The 13,611-nt window shown below is 34.8% G+C and overlaps 1 non-coding gene across 1 annotated transcript; it reads left to right on the top strand.

Annotated features, from left to right (window-relative positions):
• Positions 1 to 303: 303 nt before the first annotated feature.
• LOC130958535 (small nucleolar RNA R71) lies at positions 304 to 407 on the top strand. Its single transcript, XR_009077650.1, has one exon. It is a non-coding gene; the product is annotated as a small nucleolar RNA R71 (small nucleolar RNA).
• Positions 408 to 13,611: the final 13,204 nt, after the last annotated feature.

Below are 13,611 nucleotides of genomic sequence, written 5' to 3'. Positions count from 1 at the left end.
TGCAATCCATTCAGATTTTGAGAGATTATATTGACCTGTTGAGTCAACATTTTGTTTTGAGCCAATATGGCATTCAGAGCATCAATTTCAAGAACTCCTTTCTTCTGAGGCACCCCATTATTCACGGAATTCCTCTCAGAAGTATACATGAACTGGTTGTTTGCAACCATGTCAATGAGTTCTTGAGCCTCTTCAGGCGTTTTCTTCAGGTGAATAGATCCACCTGCAGAATGGTCCAATGACATTTTCGAAAATTCAGAGAGACCATAATAGAATATATCTAATATGGTCCATTCTGAAAACATGTCAGATGGACATCTTTTGGTCAACTGCTTGTACCTTTCCCAAGCTTCATAGAGGGATTCACCATCTTTTTGTTTGAAGGTTTGAACATCCACTCTCAGCTTGCTCAGCTTTTGAGGAGGAAAGAATTTATCTAAGAATGCAGTGACAAGCTTATCCCATGAGTCCAGGCTATCCTTGGGTTGTGAATCCAACCATACTCTAGCTCTGTCTCTTACAGCAAAAGGGAAAAGCATGAGTCTGTAGACTTCAGGATCAACTCTATTCGTCTTCACAGTCTCACAGATCTGCAAGAACTCAGTTAAAAACTGATAGGGATCTTCAGATGGAAGTCCATAAAACTTGCAGTTTTGTTGCATTAAAGCAACTAGTTGAGGCTTAAGCTCAAAGTTATTGGCTCCAATGGCAGGAATGGAGATGCTTCTTCCATCAAACTTGGATGTTGGTTTTGTGAAGTCACCAAGCATTCTCCTTGCATTATTATTATTATTTTCGGCCATCTCCTTCTCTTGTTCGAAAATTTCTGAAAGGTTGTTTCTGGATTGTTGTAATTTAGCTTCTCTTAATTTTCTCTTCAGAGTCCTTTCAGGTTCTGGATCAATTTCAACAAGAGTGCCTTTATCCTTGTTCCTGCTCATATGAAAGAGAAGAAAACAAGAAAAGAAAAGGAATCCTCTATGTCACAGTATAGAGATTCCTTTATGTTAGTAGAAAAAGAAAGGGGTAGAAGAATGAAGAGGGGGATTCGGATTCTTGGATGAAGAGAGGTGAAGAGAAGTGTTAGTAATTAAATAATTAAATAGAAGAATAAGAGAGAGAGGAGAAAATAATTTCGAAAATAATTTTAAAAAGGGGTTAGTGATTTTCGAAAATTAGAGATAAATTGTAATTAAAATTAAAACATGAAACAATTAATTAATTAAAAAGAATTTTTGAAAAAGGGATGAGATATTTTCGAAAATAGAAGAGGGAAAAGTAGTTAGGTGGTTTTGAAAAAGATAAGAAACAAACAAAAAGTTAGTTAGTTGATTGAAAAAGATTTGAAATCAAATTTGAAAAAGATATGAAGATAAGAGGTTAGATAAGATATTTTGAAATTCAAATTTTGAAAAAGATAAGATAAAAAGATTTAATTTAAAAATTTTGAAATTACTTACTTCACTAACAAGAAACTACAAGATAAGATTCTAGAACTTAAAGATTGAACCTTTCTTAACAAGAAAGTAACAAACTTCAAATTTTTGAACCAATCACATTAATTATTAGTGAATTTTCGAAAATTACATATAAAGATAAGAAAAAGATTTTGAAAATAATTTGAAAAATGTTTTTGAAATTTTCGAAAAATAAAAAAAAATGAAAAAGATATGATTTTTGAAAAAGATTTTGAAAAGATAAGATTTTTAAAATTGAAATTTTGACTTGACTTGTAAGAAACAACTAATTTTGAAAATTTTTGACCAAGTCAATCCCAAAATTTCGAAATTTTGGAGGAAAATAAGGAAAAGATATTTTTTTTTTTTGATTTTTGAATTTTTAATTATGAGAGAGAAAAACAACAAAAATACTTTATGCATGAAAATTTTGGATCAAAACAATGAATGCATGCAAGAATGCTATGAATGTCAAGATGAACACCAAGAACACTTTGAAGATCATGATGAACATCAAGAACATAATTTTGAAAAACTTTTAATGCAAAGAAAACATGCAAGACACCAAACTTAGAAATCTTTAATGCATGGAAGATATGAATGCAAAAATGCACATGAAAAACAAGAAAAGACACAAAACAATAAATCATCAAGATCAAACAAGAAGACTTGTCAAGAACAACTTGAAGATCATGAAGAACACTATGAATGCATTAAATTTTCGAAAAATGCAAGAAAATTTTTTTTAAAGCATGCAATTGACACCAAACTTAAAAATTGACTCAAGACTCAAACAAGAAACACAAAATATTTTTGATTTTTATGATTTTCTAAATTTTTTGGATTTTTATTAATATTTTCGAAAACAAAGTTAAGAAAAACGAAAAATAAAAGAAAAATTTTTTTAAAAAAATTTTGAAAAGAAAAGTACCTAATCTGAGCAACAAGATGAACCGTCAGTTGTCCATACTCGAACAATCCCCGGCAACGGCGCCAAAAACTTGGTGGATGAAATTGTGATCAACAATATTGGCTCTTTGGTATGTGCACAAAAATTAATTCAGCACTTTCTTTTCATTCACAACTCCGTTCAGCTAACCAGCAAGTGTACTGGGTCGTCCAAGTAATAACCTTACGTGAGTAAGGGTCGAATCCACAGAGATTGTTGGTATGAAGCAAGCTATGGTCACCTTGTAAATCTCAGTCAGGCAGATTAAATTGGTTTATGGGTTTCGAAAATTAATAATAAGAAAATAGATAATAAATAATAAAAAGGATAGAAATACTTATGTAGATTCATTGGTAGGAATTTCAGATAAGTGTATTGAGGTGCTGTATGACTCACGGACGCCTGCCTTCCCACTGCTTCTACTCAATCCTTCTTACTCCTTTCCATGGCAAGCTGTGTATAGGGGTTCACCATCAGCGGTGGCTACTTTCAATCCTCTCGGGAAAATGATCCTATGCGGTTGTCAGTCGCACGGCTAATCGTCTGGAGGCATCACCCATGGTTGATGGCTACATCCCATCCTCGCAGTGAAAACTAATGCTCACGCACTCTGTCACAGTACGGCTAATCACTGGTTGGTTCCCGCGCCTACTGGAATAGAATCCCTTGATTCTTTTGCGTCTGTCACTAACGCCCAGCACTTGCAAGTTTGAAGCACGTCACAGTCATTCATTACCGGAATCCTACTCGGAATACCACAGACAAGGTTAGACTTTCCGGATTCCCAGGATCCTACTCGGAACACCACAGACAAGGTTGGACTTTCCGGATCCTCATAAATGCCGCCATCTATCTAGCTTATACCACGAAGATTCTGTTGGGGAATCTAAGAGATACACATTCAAGCTCTGTTGCATGTAGAACGGAAGTGGTTGTCAATCACGCGCGTTCATGAGTGAGAATGATAATGAGGGTTATTTACTCATCACATTCATCATGTTCTTGGGTGCGAATGAATATCTTGGAATAAGAATAAGATAGAGACCGAATAAGAGAAGATAGAATTGCATTGATACTTGAGGTACAGCAGAGCTCCACACCCTTAATCTATGGTGTGCAGAAACTCCACCGTTGAAAATACATAAGTGAAATAGGTTCAGGCATGGCCGAATGGCCAGCCCCCTAAAACGTGATCAATAGCCTCTTAGGATGAAGAATAAAATAAAACTAAGACCAAAGATGTCTAATACATTAGTAAATCATCCTATTTATAATAAACTAGCTCCTAGGGTTTACATGAGTAAGTAATTGATGCATAAATCCACTTCCGGAGCCCACTTGGTGTATGCTTGGGCTGAGCTTGATCAATCCACGAGCTGAGGCTTCTCTTGGAGTTGAACTCCGAGTTATGACGTGTTTTGGGCGTTCAACTCCGGATCATGACGTTTTTCTGGCGTTTAACTCCAGACAGCAGCATGTACTTGGCGTTCAACGCCAAGTTACGTCGTCATTCTTTGAATAAAGTGTGGACTATTATATATTTCTGGAAAGCCCTGGATGTCTACTTTCCAACGCCGTTGAGAGCGCGCCAATTGGAGTTCTGTAGCTCCAGAAAATTCATTTCGAGTGCAGGGAGGTCAGATTCCAACAGCATCAGCAGTCCTTTTGTCAGCCTTTTTCAGAGTTTTGCTCAAATCCCTCAATTTCAGTCAGAATTTACCTGAAATCACAGAAAAACACACAAACTCATAGTAAAGTCCAGAAATGTGAATTTAACATAAAAACTAATGAAAACATCCCTAAAAGTAGCTCAATCATACTAAAAACTATCTAAAAACAATGCCAAAAAGCGTATAAATTATCCGCTCATCACAACTCATCTTATCTTTTTTCGAAACTGCCTCTCCTTCTACTCCTCTCCTTTCCTTTCTTTTGCTTGAGGACAAGTAAACCTCTAAGTTTGGTGTGATTTGCCATGATCACTGAGTTAAAACTCATTAAGATCATGGCACCTAAGAGAACAGGAAGAGCAAGGATGTGAACTTAAGGGAGCTGAAGCGTCAGAAATTAATTCTTGAAGGCACCCCACAGACTAGAGGAACATCCACTTCCTAAAATACAGGTTGTTAAGTTCTAATTCTAGCTTTAACTCTGTGATAGTATTATTATAGGATTTTATCTTAGAAGTTATATAGGAGTAGTAGTAATTAGCATATCTATTTTGGCTTTATTTCTAATTAAGTTATAACTTATTTTTCTCATCATCATCAAACATGAATAAAATAGTAGATTTGTAGAATAAAGAGGCAATTTAATTTTCGTGTTCTTAATAAGGAAAATTCTAATTATTTATATGTGGTGGCATTACTTTTTGTCTTCTGAATGAATGCTTGAACAGTGCATATTTTTGATATTGAATTTTATGAATGTTAAAATTGTTGGCTCCTGAAAGAATGATGAACAAGAGAAATGTTATTGATGATCTGAAAAATCATGAAATTGATTCTTGAAGCAAGAAAAAGCAGTGAAAAAAAAAATTTCTTGCGAAAAAAAAATAATATTTGGATCAAAAGGAATAAAAGCCAAACAGCCCTTAAAACCAAAAGGCAAGGGTGAAAAGGATCCAAGGCTTTGAGCATTAATGGATAGGAGGGCCCAAGGAAATAAATCCAGGCCTAAGCGGCTAAATCAAGCTGTCCCTAACCATGTGCTTGTGGCATGCAGGTCCAAGTGAAGAGCTTGAGACTGAGTGGTTAAAGTCGTGATCCAAAGCAAAAGAGTGTGCTTAAGAACTCTGGACACCTCTAATTGGGGACACTAGCAAAGCTGAGTCACAATCTGAAAAGGTTCACCCAATTATGTGTCTGTGGCATTTATGTATCCGGTGGTAATACTGGAAAACAAAGTGCTTAGGGCCACGGCCAAGACTCATAAAGTAGCTGTGTTCAAGAATCAACATACTAAACTAGGAGAATCAATAATACTATCTGAATTCTGAGTTCCTATGGATGCCAACCATTCTGAATTTCAAAGGATAAAGTGAGATGCCAAAACTGTTCAGAAGCAAAAAGCTACTAGTCCCGCTCATCTAATTAGAATCTGAGCTTCACTTGAAACTCTGAGATATTATTGTTTCTTAATTTCTTTTCATCCTATTTTATTTATCTAGTTGCTTGAGGACAAGCAACAGTTTAAGTTTGGTGTTGTGATGAGCGGATATTTTATACGCTTTTTGGGGGTAATTTCATGTAGATTTTAGCATGTTTTAATTAGTTTTTAGTTAAATATTATTAGTTTTTAGGCAAAAATCATATTTCTGGACTTTACTATGAGTGTGTGTATTTTTCTGTGATTTCAGGTATTTTCTGGCTGAAATTGAGGAAGCTGAGCAAAAATCTGACTTAGGCTGAAAAAGGACTGCTGATGCTGTTGGATCCTGACCTCCCTGCACTCGAAATGGATTTTCTGGAGCTACAGGAGTCTAATTGACGCGCTCTCAACGGCGTTGGAAAGTAGACATCCAGGGCTTTCCAGCAATATATAATAGTCCATACTTTGCGCAAAGATAGACGACGTAACTTGGCGTTGAACGCCAAGTTCATGCTGCTGTCTGGAGTTAAACGCCAGAAAAACGTCATGATCCGGAGTTGAACGCCCAAAATACGTCATAACCTGGAGTTTAACGCCAAGAAAGGCCTCTACTCATGGATAGATTTAGTCTCAGCCCCAGCACACACCAAGTGGGCCCCAGAAGTGAATTTCTGCACCAATTATCTTTGTTTACTCATTTTCTGTAAACCTAGGTTACTAGTTTACTATTTAAACAACTTTTAGAGACTTATCTTGTACCTCATGACATTTTCAGATCTGAATTACATACTTTTTGACGGCATGAGTCTCTAAACTCCATTGTTGGGGGTGAGGAGCTCTGCAGCGTCTCGATGAATTAATTCAATTCCTTTGTTTTTCCATTCAAACACGCTTGTTCTTATCTAAGATGTTCATTCGCGCTTAATTATGGAGAAGGTGATGATCCGTGACACTCATCACCTTCCCCAAACCATGAACGTGTGCCTGACAACCACCTCCGTTCTACATCAGACTGAATGAGTATCTCTTAGATTCATTACGCAGAATCTTCGTGGTATAAGCCGGATTGATGGCGGCATTCATGAGAATCCGGAAAGTCTAAACCTTGTCTGTGGTATTCCGAGTAGGATTCTGGGATTGAATGACTGTGACGAGCTTCAAACTCCTGAAGGCTGGGCGTTAGTGACAGACGCAAAAGAATCAATGGATTCTATTCCAACCTGATTGAGAACTGACAGATGATTAGCCGTGCTGTGACAGAGCATAGGAACGTTTTCACTGAGAGGATGGGAGGTAGCCATTGACAACGGTGACACCCTACATAGAGCTTGCCATGGAAGGGACTTTTCGTGTGTTGAAGGATTTCAAGGAAGAGTTGAAGTTCAAAGGACAAAGCATCTCCAAAACTCCAACATATTTCTCATTACTGCACAACAAGTAACACTGTTATTCTCTTTTATTTTTATAATCAAATCTAGTAATTTCACTTTTAATCCTATTGGCTTCCTGACTAAGAATAATAAAATAAATATAGCTTGCTTCAAACCAATAGTCTCCGTGGGATCGACCCTTACTCACGTAAGGTATTACTTGGACGACCCAGTGCACTTGTTGGTTAGTTGTGCGGATTACAAATTCGTGCACCAACCACCAATCAACCTAAGGATATAACACTAATTAATATGCATGGTGGCACTAGACTTGTCAGTCATCAGCATGTCAAGTGGTGCATATAGCAGCATGTTTCTCAGGCAAGTCTTCAGCCAAGTCTTCTTGACGTTGTATAGCTTGAAATGTTATACACCCTCCTGAACCTCCATGGCCCGAAATAGAGGCAAGGCTCCAGGTGTGTCTGTCTCTAATTCACATGGGTCGTGACTATACCATTTCCGTCAATCTTAGTAAATAAATTGCATATTTTAATCGGTATTTTTTTAGCAAGTAAAAGATAATAGTTGCATAATTTCGTACAAGTTTATATCTCAACTAATTTAAACAAACATAAAAATAAATAATCCTTATATAATATCCTATAAGTTTATATTCCTACTAATTAAACAAACATAAAGATTAAACATTTTATCTTGATTAAATAAAATTATGCAATACTAATATGTTTGTTTAGAAGTCAACAGTATATTTCTCAATTAATTTTAGAGTGAATATTCAACTTCTGATAATTTTTTTGAAGGACTATGAGATTTGTTAACAAAACAAAAACTTTTTTCGGTCTTTGATATTTAACTTCGTGAGACTGGTTAGTTTCTCTATCAATGGTCTCTCTTCAAAATATACTTATGTGATACGTTAATCACTAATATATTCTCTATTAATTTTATAAGTAAAAACAATTTAAAAATTACTAATATTTCTTAGTTTTACACAGTAAATTTAGCTAATATATTTGAAAAAAGTAATAAAAAGGGTTAAGTATAATTTTGGCCCCTAAGGTATAGGCCGAAAATTGTTTTCATCCCAAACCTTTTTTGGTATACAAAATCGTCCCTAAGATTTAACTTAGTTTTAAAATCGTCCTTACCTTATGAACCAAAATTATACGGAGGTGGTGACGAAAGCAGAGACAAAGGTTGATCGTGGATAGCTTCTTCTTCTTCTTTCCTTTCCTCTTCTTCTTCCCTTTCCCAAAGCAGAAATACTTTCTCTTATTTTTTTAGAGGTAATGTCAAAATCAGTACTCAAAAGATTCAAACACTGACATTTTGGTACCTCACTATCGTTATTGACAAAATGGTCCTTAAAAGATTTTAAAATTTGACAAGCGTACCCACGAATTCATCGGAGCACATTTCCGGCAAGCACAGTGCTGACATGGCCACTGCATTTTGATGACTTGTCAAATCACCCCCAAAGTTACCTCCCCAACGCACACTCCCTCCCGTTCCCTCTCCCTCCCTGTCGCAACTCCCATCCCCAACGCACACTTCTCCCCCATCGCAGTCCCCGCCGCATCACAAGCCCTTCCTCAACGTACACTTTTCCTTCTTCCCTCAATAGCACCATTCACAACAACAACAACTTTAACATCAACAGCAACAACAACCTCCACCACTCTCTCTCTCCCCAACGCATACTATCCCTCCCTCCCTCAACCCTACCACTCGCAGTAACAATAGCCTTAATATCAACAGCAACAATAATCTCCACCACTCCCCTTCCCCATGCACACTTCCCTCTCCCTCCCTCAACACTATCATTCACAGCAACAACAACCTCAACATCAATAGAGTTGCCCCAAATCAAGAATTGTCCCAAATTTTTAGGTTAAATTATCATTCAAAAAGGTTAATCACAATAAAACTCAAAGAAAACAAACAAATTTATATACAATAATCAAAATAAAATAAAATAAAATAAAATTTAATACAGACACTACCAAAGAAAAAATAGAAGAAGAACACCACACATAGAGGGGACACGACACGATGAAGCCAAGATGGAACCCAGACAGAGGAGGCATGGCAACGACTAGGGGCTAGCAGCAAGCACATACAAGTAGTGAAGGCGACAACGGTGAAGGCGAAGGGGAGAGAGAGTTGAAAGTGTGAGACACTGTGTTGGGAAGGAGATTAGAATTCAAAGGGATAAGGGAAGGGGATTAGGAATCAGAAAGGAGGATTTTGGATTGAGGAGGGGGGAAGTGCGTTGGAGATGGGGGATTAGGATTAGGGAAGGGGAGGGAAGGATTAGGGTTGGGGAGGGGGAAAATGCATTCAGGAAGGGGAAGGGGGAGTGCGTTGGGGAGGGGGAAGGAGAAGGAGAAGAATTAGGGTGGGGAAGGGTATTTGCCATGTCATCAAAACGCAGTGGCCATGTCAGCAATGTGCTTGCCGGAAATGTGCTCCGGTGAACTCGTGGGTACGCTTGTCAAATTTTAAAATCTTTTAAGAATCATTTTGTCAATAACAATAGTGAGGTACCAAAATGTCAGCGTTTGAATCTTTGGGGTACTGATTTGGTCATTACCTCTTTTTTATAATTATTTTGTTATGAGTAATCTGGTCCAAAATTTGAATATTTAAGTAAAAAGGACGATTTTATATGCAAAAAAAGGTTGGGGACGAAAAAAATTTTCGACTTATACCTTAGGGACCAAAATCGTATTTAACTCTAATAAAAAAATAAAATAAAAACTACACTGTCTTAACAATTATCATTAAAACACAACAAGATTTCTAACAAAAAATTATTAATCCTAGTTAATTCTTAATGAATAAATTAACAATTTAATATGCCATATAGACTTATTCCGTTAATAAAAAGAGAAAATATTAACAAAAAATCAATCTCATACAAATAAAGATTAAAAACCAAAAAAAAATATTTTTTTATTGAGTGTCTCGTTATCTTTTAAAATAATTGTCAAATACCTTTTAGAGTTTTTTCTCTTAATTTTTTACTGCTTATCATCTTATTTCAATGCTCTCTAACAAACTAACTCCTTTCTAACTTTCACCTAGAAGATAGCTTCTCTCTCTAACATACTTTCCACTGGATTTTAACTTGTAATGTAGGCAAGGATTTCGCTATTTATACAAATTATCTTTCCATTTTTGCAGGCTACAAAAACTCAAACGGTGGGTGTATTTTTACTTGGTTTTCGCATTCATCAATGGCGCAAACGGCATAATATTTTTTTCCTGGTTTGCACAGTTATTATATGCAAAAATTAGAAAGTATTTCTACTTCATTTTCAAAGTTAGCATAAACAAAAATGGTCTAAATGATTTGCCTCGTTTTTGCAGACATAGCTAGGGGAAACCTTGTAATTTTTGTTGGGAGCCATTTAGATAAAGATGTCTAAAACGTCTTTTTTTAAAAATATTTTCTAGTAACTAAAATTTAACACATATAATCGATTAAACTATGTTATTTTTATCAAAATTAGGCCAGACAAATTAATTTAATAAAAAAATAGTGAATCAAATCTTGAATTAGTCTAAATTAATATTATTTTTTTTATAGAAAATGACTACAATACTTTTATTATAAAAAATAACTAAAATACTCTTATTATATATATTAATTTTGAGAATCCTAAATTCTAGTCCTTTATTTCTCTGTCATTATAAGATTAGGATTTAGAGTTTTCAAAATTTATATATATATATATATATATATATATATATATATATATATAGGAGTATTTTAGTCATTTTCTATAATAAGGATATTGTAGTCATTTTCTATAAAAAAAATAGAATTAATTTAGACCGCTTCAAGATTTGATTCACTCTTTTTTCGGTTGAATTAATTTGTCTAACCTAATTTTGACAAAAATAATACGACTTAATCAATTATAGGGCAATTTAGATAAATAAATTGTTTGCCCTTCAAATTTACGCAATTGCATTGTTTTAAATATGAAACGCAAATACATTGTTTTATATATCTATAGAAACCGCTACTGCTAGTAGCGGTTTACGAAAACACATAATCCGCTATAGCCAACCGCGGATTACTTGCAAATGGGGAAATATAGAAATCGCTAGAGGTTGTCGCGGTTTCTATTTATTGATGTTTGGCCATAAACCGCTACTGGCAGTGGCGGTTTATGCGTGTGGAGAAGTGTGCATAAACCGCTGGAAGTAGTAGCGGTTTACGTTGAACAAGATATTTGCTGTTTCTGTACTATTTCGGTGTCAATTTATATGTTATGATTTTTCATATCTTGTCTTCATATAAATGGGCATGCGGAGTAGTCTTAGCAAGATCGAATTTTGATAATAATTTTATATGGTGTTTTATTTGTATTTCTTTCTTGTGAACTAGAGTTTTGGCTTTATTTTGTTTGGTAAGAGAGAATGCATTGCTTTGATTTAGTTTAGTGTGTACCGGAAAGTGATTTTAGAAAATCTCTTATATGTTTAGATGTTATTTTATTAGCTCAACTTATTTTATTTTGTTAAGTTTTTTTTATTTTTTAATTTTATTCTGTGTTTGTGATTGAATAAAATAAGTTGAGCTAATAAAATAACATCTAAACATATAAGAGATTTTTTAAAATTACTTTCCGGTACACACTAAACTAAATCAAAGCCATGCATTCTCCCTAACCAAACAAAATAAAGCCAAAACTCTAGTTCACAAGAAAGAAAAACAAATAAAACACCATATAAGATTATTATCAAAATTTGAATTTGCTAAGATTACTCCGCATGTCCATGTATATGAAAACAAGATATGAAAAAATCATAACACATAAGTTGACACCGAAATAGTACAGAAACAGCAAATATCTTGTTCAACGTAAACCGCTACTACCTCCAATGGTTTATACACATTTCCCCATACACATAAACCGCTACTCAGTAGCGCTTTATGGCCAAGCATCAATAAACAGAAACTGCAACAGTCTCTAGTGATTTCTATGTTCCCCCATTTGCATGTAATCCGCGGCTGGCTATAGCGGATTATGTATTTTTGTAAACCACTACTGGCAGTAGCGGTTTCTATAGATATATGAAACAATGTATTTGCGTCTTCATATTTGAAACAATGCAATTGCGTAAATTTGAAGGACAAACAATTTATTTATGTAAATTGTCCTCAATTATATGTGTTAAACTTTAATTAATAAAAAATATCTTAAAAAAAATGTTTTAGAGATCTTTATCTGAATGACTCCTATTTTTGTTTTGGCATTTCTACTCGGCGAAAATGAAACTAAATGTTCAAAACAGTAAATTTGTGTAGTTCGATTTATTTAAATAAATAATAGATTTTTATCTAAATAAAAAATCTTGATAAATTATGGAATTACCTATTAATAATTTAATATATATATATATATATATATATATATATATATATATGCTTGGCGAATCATTTGGAATTTTGTATCACCACATCCTAACAGGTATCGAGTTGCGTTCGCCCTTGAACCCAAGAAAGTGAGAGATGAAGAATCTGAAGGGGGCGGTGCCGTTCTATCACGTGTCAAACATGAAAGGGGTTACGTGAGCATAAAGAGGAAGGGGATGGAGTTGAGATGGTGAGTTGGGAAAAGGCATTGAGGCTTGACCCCTTCAAAGTTGATGTGATTTATAGATGCCAATGACGAGAAATAATAGTTTACATTTTGTCAGAAATTAATTTGTAAATGGATAAGAAAATGTTGAATTGGTAAAAAATGGATGCATGGTGTTTTATGCATAAATGTGGAGCTGACATTGTCAGTGAGCACAATACCCAAGAAAGTGAGAGATGAAGAATCTGAAGGGAACGGTGCCGTTCTATCACATGTCAAACATGAAAGGGGTCACTTGAGCATGAAAAGGAAGGGGATGGAGTTAAGATGGTGAGTTGAAAAAGGCATTGAGGCTTGACCCCTTCAACGTTGATGTGATTTAGAGATGCCAATGACGAGAAATAATAGTTTACATTTTGTCAGAAATTAATTTGTAAATGGATAAGAAAATGGTGAATTGGTAAAAAATGGATGCATGGTGTGTTATGCATAAATATGGAGCTGACATTGTCAGTGAGCACAAAATGTAAGTTACGTTTTGGCTGGGACAAAAAACAAGGAAGTGTAGCAAGCTGTAAAGGCAGCATGTCTTTGGCAGATCAGAGGAACTAAATGACGAAACGTGGCCTGTGTCCCCTGCATACAAATAGGTGCACTTTTGACCAGCATTGAAGAAGGCAAAAAGCAGGTTGCGTTAGGCAGCCACCTTAGTTGCATGCGCGACACGTGTCATGGAGGGTTGTAAATTTGTTTATAAAAGCCAAAACCAAATGCAGATAGGAGAAGCAGTGATGAACCAAAAGTGAAACGAGAGTGAAAGGAGAGTAAGAAAACAAGAGTGAAAAAACTGAAGAAGCAAAAGTGAAGAAGAAGTGCAGGAGAAGAAGTATACGGTGTAGAAAGAAAAAATAGTTCGTAATTTTACCAAATCAGAAGAACACATTATTGAATATTTGGATTGTTCTCAATGGATAAATATTTTTTTATTTTGATATTGTTATTATTAATTTTATTATTATTATTATTATTATTATTATTATTATTATTATTATTATTATTACTGTTATTGCTATTATTATTAATGTTATTATTATTATTATTAGGAAGATTATTATTATTATTATTAT

The sequence above is a fragment of the Arachis stenosperma genome, chromosome 10, assembly GCF_014773155.1.
Source record: "Arachis stenosperma cultivar V10309 chromosome 10, arast.V10309.gnm1.PFL2, whole genome shotgun sequence".
Taxonomy (NCBI): domain Eukaryota; kingdom Viridiplantae; phylum Streptophyta; class Magnoliopsida; order Fabales; family Fabaceae; genus Arachis; species Arachis stenosperma.
Note: the sequence above shows the minus strand (reverse complement) of the source record. Positions and strands in the feature narration are given on the sequence as shown.